We start from the raw sequence: 8,199 nt of genomic DNA, 5'->3' as shown, positions 1-8,199 counted from the left end.
TTTTGGAAATTCTCCATAGGCAATATAATTTAAATGCTGTGCTTAGGAGCCAGTGAGGGTGAAATATAGATTTAGTATCATTTCTATCATGAAATGCCACTCAGTCATATGATTCATCATTTTCTATTCTTAAACACAGAAGTTAACAGCTTAAAAACAATTTACAGCCTGCACACATCTATGTAGCCAGCACAACTTACGTAACTCCTTGTAAGCTGCTGTTTAAGTAATGACAAGGTATATCTATTCTTGCAGGACTGTGGTGTAAGTCTAAGAGCTTGGCTTAATAAAATATTTATCTTTTTTTGAGGTTTATAAAAAGGAATGCCTTATAAATATCTTATGTCCTAATTTTTTTTCAGACACATCTTATTTTCATACATAATATATCAGCGTTTCAAAGACTGATGAACAGTATGCAGACCTGGAAGAAAGGTACAGCCCACATTTGCAATTTTAGTATATGTGCTGCCGAAGCGAGCACCAGCCTCCATTTCCAAACCATGCTCTGGATGGGACACTTCTCTACTTGAGCTGGACTATCCTACAATGGCACACGAGGCACGCGGAAGGTGCTGTAGACACTGAGAAAATTGAACCCTCTAAGATTTCTGCTGAGGTGCTGACTTTTGCTTTTGCTTAAGTTTTACACAGTCCTCTGTGAACGGTTGTCCCAGATATAATATCACACAGATGAAGCTGAAGTCACAGGTTTTGTCTTGGGAAATTTCAGAATTCTTTTTCAGCACTGCCTTTCCGATCTTTGAAATGGAGCAAAGCCTCATACTCTGGAGATGATTTTTTACACCAGAGACTATGCTTGAATATCATTTTTCTTTTGGGGACTGTTTCTTAAGTAGTAACCTTGACGATGATTAAATGTGTCGCCTCTTCCAATTAAAATGTCCTTTTATAAGCCAGGTGGCATTCTCAGCACTGCAGTGGTTGAAACAAAGTAGAATATGGAAGATTTTTCACATCAGTGGAAGTGGTAAAGCCAGAAAATGAATTGGATTCCTTTTAGATGAATCTTTTATGGATCAGCAGGTTTATTCAGAGTTACTTAAAAAGCAGTTAACATTCCATTAGCAACAAACTGTGATCTGTGTCAGCAATAAGACATTCCTCAGTCATTTATTTTAGTACAAGACGTCACTTCACAAAAAATGCAAATATTGAATATCTAAGGGGCAAATAAATACTGAGGCAAAATTAGGTCATTTTTCTTATAGAATTATGGACTTTATACTTGATTCTCTGCTTCATTTAATCAAAGCATTTGGCTATTTCATTTTGTCCATAAGTTTATGATCAGGAAAGATGAAATGATTTTAAAAGAACAGTAAAGCTAACATATTTCAAAGTTCACAGCAATGACTTCAATAACAAGTGCTCAGAGCTATTGTGCAAAGGGGACAGGAGATGCTCTTCGCGGGTTCCCAAGCCTGGGATGTGGGACAGGGCACTACGAGACACGAAGAAAGGCAACCTCAAATGCTGGGGAATCTTGCAGAGCTGGAGGTCAGAGGCTCACTAATGACAATAACTTCTTTAGCCAAAAACCATAGAAAAAATGGCCTCACACTCATCCTCACCAATAAAGGCCAAATGAAGGCTAGCCCTTCCTGCCAGAGAGGTATCAGGGCAAGCCAAGTGGAAAGGAAGTACTCCCACCCCACCCAGCAGTTAAGAAGTCCTCCACCCCTTGAGTGTCACTGGAGGCTGAGTGGGAAACCTGTACTTCTGCTCTCATCTGGCAGTAACAAGTTGGTGTACTACCTTCTCCCGCTGGAATGCTGTCATATGAACCCAACTTAAACAGAAGGTTGAAATAAGACTCAGGATCTCATAACATAATACCCAAAAAGCACAAGGATTTTTGAATGAAAATCCTTCTTCATAAAAATAACCAGGAAGATCTTTATTTGAATGAAAAAAAGACAATCAATAAATGCCAACATTGAGGTGACAGGGATATGTTAGAACAATCAAAGCTTTTAAAACAGCCATCTTCAACAAAAAGTAAAATAAAAGCTTGAATAAGCAATATGAGCATGTTTGAAACAACAGAGAATATCAGTAAAGAAATAAAGTCTCATCAAAGATATGAATGATATAGGGAAGAATCAAATTTTAGAAGTGAAAAACACAAAAAATAAATTTTTAAAAACCCACTATGTGAGCCCAACAGGACAAGGGAGGGGACAGAAAAAAGACTACTGACTCTAATCTGACTCTAATCTGAATACCAGAGAAAAGGAGAATTAGAAAAAAATGAACAGAGCCTCAGGGACAGAAATCTAATATTCATGTCATCAGAACGAGAGGAGAAAAAACGGAGGGCTGAAAATGTGCTTGAAGAAATAATGGAGGACAACTGCCAAAATTTGGCAACTGCAGATTGAAGAAGTTGATAAAATTCTAAACAGGATAAATCCAAAGCAATCCATACCAACACACATCAGAGTCACACTTCTGAAAAATGAAAATAAAGGAAAAGTTTTGCTAGCATATACAGAGAAATGACACCTTACCTGGAGGGAGAAAATAATGACAACAACAATTAATTTGTCATTAGAAATCACAGAGTCACAGAGGAAGTGGCACATTTTTTAATTGCTGAAAGACCTGTCAACCTAGAGTCCTATATCCAGTGAAAATATTGTTCAGAAAGGAAGAAGCAGCCCAGATATTCTTAGACAAGGAAAATTAGTGGAATTTACCAAGAGACCTACACTAAAATAAAAGTGAAGGAAATTTCTCTAAGCAGAAAAGATGTTATAAAAGAAGAAACATCGGAACATAAGAAGGGAAGAAAGAATACAGTGCACAAACATATGGGTAAATATTATACACTTTCCTTCTTCTATTTTCTAAATTATGGTTGATGTTGGATGAAAACATAATAAAAAAAAGAAAAATTATAACACCATCTTATATGGTTCCAAATATATGTAGAGAAAATATTTTTAAAATTATATAAAGGGCGTTAAGAATGCTGCACTTGACTCAAACTGATAAAACGATGATACCAGCAAACTGTGGTAAGTTATGAATATATAATAAGAAAGCTATCATAACAAAGTTATACAAAGAGGTACTCTTAAAAACACTTTAGATTATTCAAAATGGCATTTAAAAAATGTATAAGTAATCCATAGTAGGACAGGAAAGTAAACAGATAAAAAGTGGAGTAAACAAAGAAAAATTTTAAAATAAAATGAAGAGGAAAGGTAGGGAGAAAACTAGTATTTTTTTAACAGTAGGAAAGGAACAAGTTATATCATTACAGATCCTGCAAGCATCGAAGGTTAACAAGCAAATAATGCAAAAAGTGTCTACATGTATACATTTACCAACTCAGTTGGTAAGGATGAGCATAAATCAAAACTCGTGTGCATTGCTGTTGCAAATGTAAAATGGTACAAGCACTATGGAGAAGAGCACGATGGTCTCTCAAAAAATTAGAAACAGAATCACCATATGATCCAACAATCCCCCTTCTAGGTAGACACCCAATAACTGAAAGCAAGGACCCAAATATTCATACAAAAATTTGTATACAAATATCTACACACCCAGGTTCATAGCGGCACTATTCACAACAGCCCAAATGTGGAACCAACCCAAGTGTCCACTGGTGGATGACTGGATTAAGGAAATATGGCATATACATATAATGGAATATGATTCAGCTTTAAAAAGGAAATTCTCTCATATGCTACAACATGAATGAACCTGGAGGACATTATGCTGAGTGAAATAAGCAAGTCATAAAACGATAAATGCTGTATGATTCTACTTCTGTGAGGAATCTAGAGCAGTCAGATTCCCAGAGTCAGGAGTAGAACGGTGGTTGCCAGGGCTGTAAGGAGGGGAGAATGAGGAGTTACTGTTTAATGAGTATGCAGTTGGGCAGATGGTTCGTGTTCTGGGAGAGATGTTGGTAGTGGTTAAACAACAATGTGAATATAGTTAATGCTGCTGAACTGTATACTTAATGGCTAAAATGGTCAATTTTATGCATATTTTACACATACACACAAAAATGTTAAAATGAAAAGAAATACTTCACTCATATATAAATAAGGTATCCCATGGTATTTATTTCTGTATCTAGCATACACTGACCTCCCTCACCCCAACTTGGTCTGACCCAGTAAAATGTGGAAGCCATCAACATCGTATATCCCTTATTCCATGTATTAGTATTCTTTTGCTACCTCTTTAAACAGATCCAGAAGGAAATCTTTTGGTAAACTCATTTAGAGTAAAGAATTAGTGCCTGAATTTTAAGTGTAAAGGGGCTGCCAGGATTCAGGTATAATTCAAAGATAAGCAATGCAGACAGGCCTCCCCAGTGATATGAACAAGCCACTGGAATGGTATTAGTAAGCAGGACACATCACAGTGGCTGCAGTTTGTCTCTCCGTGTCCATTTAGCTTATTCTCTCTCTGAAGTTGGGTCTTACTAGGTTTTGCCTGCTGCATACATTGCCACCCCTCAGCTCCCAAGTTTACCTAACCAAATAACTGAGACCAAAAGAACCTCTCCCGCCCCGATGCCAGATTCCTAGAGAGGAAATCTAATGGTTTTTCCCAGACCGGTTTCTTACTCTTTATCCAAGTGACTGTGGGGTCATGTGGGAGGATAAATATGGGTATTGAGGACTCAGATCTAGCGTCCAGTGATATCTGTCTTTTGAAAGAGATGATGTGCAACATGAAACTATTGGTAACAGAGAATTATAGGCAGGAATGAAGCAGATAACTTTGGATGAACACTATCTTGCGGTCTGACAAAGACTGCTCACCTGTGCATGTAGTGAGGATGACCCTACCTGTTATACAGATGTCAAAAGTTCCTATATCAGTACTAGAGAGTGGGATGATTCAACAATTCCTCTTGGTATGTCTCCCATACTCTTAACACTCATTGTGCAGTACCTGACAACCCTGCCCCATCACAAATTTCTGCTGAAGGGTTTTCTTTCACACTTGGGAAATGTTTTATAGTAAGCACGGCTGAGATACTCAAAGAGATAAAAACTTGATGTTCAGAATAGACACGAAAACCAATAGGATAAACTCTAAACAGAACATTGCTGATAGCACTGAATACTTAATCTATTGGTCTTTGTATCCACTCCCAATAGTTATTATTTCTCATATTTAGTGAGTTTTACATATTTACCTTTTTAATATATGTAACTTATTTAATATTTTCTTATTCACTCTTGAATGTTCTGCATATTCTGATAGTATACTTTGAGTACCAAGTGTAAAAATAACAACAACAAAATAATGACATGATAAATCTGTATCTAGCAATAGCTAGATATACAAGAGAGACATTTTTAGGAAATCAAGCATGAAAGAAAAAATCTTAAAGGTGAAAAGAAATGTCAGTTTACCTAAAAGTTAACAACTTGACATACAACAGACTTCTCATTATAAACAAGGAAGGCCATAGAAAATAGCTTCAGGGGTGCCTGGCTGGCTCAGTTGGAAAAGCATGAGAGTCTTGATCTTGGGGTCATGAATTTGAGCCCCATGTTGGGTGCAGAGCTTACTAAAAAAAAAAAAAAAAAAAAAAAAGATAAACTTAAAAAAAAAAGAAAATAGCTTCAAAGTGCTGAGGTTATAGCTTCAAAGCGCTGGGGAGAAAATAATTATGAACTCAGAATTCTATACCAAGAAAAAGTGTAATTCAAAAGGACAAAATGAAGACATTTTTAGAAATACAAAGACTGAAAGAAGTTGTGTGAAAGGTGAAATGAAATGGGGTCACTTATGTCCAGGGGTTTTAAAATGGAGCTGGGAGGCCATTGAGGTGGTGGGCCTTATGCACGTCCTCACTGGGTGGAACTGTCAACTTTGGAACTGGGCCAAACAGCAAATGCTCCAAGGACGCAGAGCAAACACCTGCAGCTTCCCTACAATAATGCACATTTGCTTAGTGATAGCCTTAGCAACCAATTAAATTCAGCCCGATTAGTTTCCTGCCACCGACACCAATCAAAATTCGCTGTAAGTAGCATATACGTCATCCTCTTTGTCTTTAAAAACCTTTCACTTTTGTTCCTTGAGGGGACAAGATTTGGGCTGCTGTCCAAATCTGTGCTCCCTGAACTGCAATTCTAAGACGCCAAATAAATGCTTTTACTTCGGCTCTGGCTCTTTCCTCAGTCAACAATTGTTACAAACAAAACCTTACAATATTGATTTTGGTCAGAAAAAAAGACCCTAAATGAATAACACTTTTTTCTTCCTGCAAGTGTGTTTCAACAGTCTGTTTACAGGGAGGTTGGAAAGGACTCAAAACTTTCCCCAGGCTTCTTACAATCCTCTTTAACCCTTTCCTTCCCAGTGGCAAATACCCCATGTTGTCCTGGCTGCTCTCTAGGAATTGTGCTATACGGTTGGTTGGCTCAGTGGGCACAAGACTCCTGACTGGTTTACCCCAAAGTCCGGAGCAGGGTCTAGATGTTTCTTCTTTCTTTAGCCAGTGTCTTCTCAGTTTATACCACTGCCTCTTTTCTCTGTTTGCTACTCTTTAAATGTTTTTCAGAGTTTTATCCATGCCCTTCTTTTCTTCCTCAATATTGCATCTTAACGTGCAGATCTTAGATAAACACATATTAAAATGCAGGGTCTTGCAGTTACCCCGAATATACCGAATCAAAATGAAGAAAAGAGACCCTTATAACTCTTGCCAAACAAGAAAGAACTGAGGCTACAAAGCAAACCAAAAGTTTATTTGGGATCTTTAGGAATTCAAATACAGGAAACACAGATTTAGGAGAAGCCTGAAATGTGCTCCAAGGAGGGAGGAGAAAGACAAAGTTTATAGAGGCAAAAATAATTAGCTTTGGTATATATATATATATACACAATAGATTACTTTGCTAGTTGCCTGGTTGTAGTAAAGAAAAACAAGCCTCATTCTGAGAATTCCAACAGGCTTTTGCAATTTGTGGTTGGCACAGTCTAAAAGCTCCATGTTTCATGCAGGTGTCAATGCACGTAAGACCAGCATCCCAAGGGGTCTCCCAGCTCTATTTTAGGGCCCCTTGACATTCCTTCTTTCTTTCAAATGTTTCTTTTCTTTCTTTTTTTTTTTTTTTTGAAGACTTTGTTTATTTGAGAGAGAGCAAGAGAATGAGAGAGCAAGCTCGAGCACGAGCAGGGGGCAGGGCAGAGGGAGAGGGAGAAGCTGAGCAGGGAGCCCGATGTGGATGCAGGGCTTGATCCCAATCCAAGAAGGTGGGTATCATAACCTGAGCCAAAAGCAGAGGCTTAACCAACTAAGACACCGAGGCACCCCCTTTCAAATGTTTCTGTTCACACTTAGCATTTTCAGCAGTCAACTTAGATAACTGTAATGCATACTAGAGTTTGAGAACAACTGCTCTTACACGTTTTCTATAAGCATTACCATGTACAGCTTTGCTTTTGACTTATACCAATTCACCAAAAAGTCACAAAATTTGTATCAGAATCAAACCCACGTTCTAAGTTCTATATGACTATATCTACCTGCTAATTGGCCATTTCGATATACATAGTTTATATTTACCTAAAGTAGTGCATCCTAATTTGAACCCATTTTCTTACCCCTTCATTTTATGTAGTCTCTGGACTAAGAATGTTAGATACTTTAAGCTCGTCTATTCCCGCCTATGTTTGTTCCCACATTTTCTATCATTCCCCAGATCACTTATCCTGAGCTCCAACCTCTGCTTACTTGTCTCTGGACATGCTATGTTCTGTCACATTTGTGTGCTTTGGAACATGTTCCTCCTCCCAGTCTGAGAGTTCATACTCCCCTTCTATACCTGGAAGACTCCAACTCCGTTAATAACCTCGTCAAATGTCACATCTTCCCTGAGGCCCTTTCTTGCTCCCTAGCCAGGTCCCCGCCTCTGTGTTTTTATACCAAGATCTCAATCACAACAACTTCCCTATGGTCTGAAAACTTCCTGCCCACACCTGTCTTCTCCATCAGTCAGGGACACTTGCAGGTATGGTTTGATCAGGGTTCATTTGTTTTTATATCAAGGCTGAGTAGCTTGGAGCAGTACTTAACACCTGTTTAATAAGTAAGGGTATAAACACATGAGTGAATTAATAGATATTTGATCAAGGTTCAAAGAATCTATAATCAAATTCCAAATCAGCATACATATATTTAAGAAT

Source organism: Meles meles, chromosome X, assembly GCF_922984935.1.
Source record: "Meles meles chromosome X, mMelMel3.1 paternal haplotype, whole genome shotgun sequence".
NCBI lineage: Eukaryota > Metazoa > Chordata > Mammalia > Carnivora > Mustelidae > Meles > Meles meles.
The sequence above is the reverse complement of the archived record's forward strand: the minus strand, read 5'-3'. Positions refer to the sequence as shown.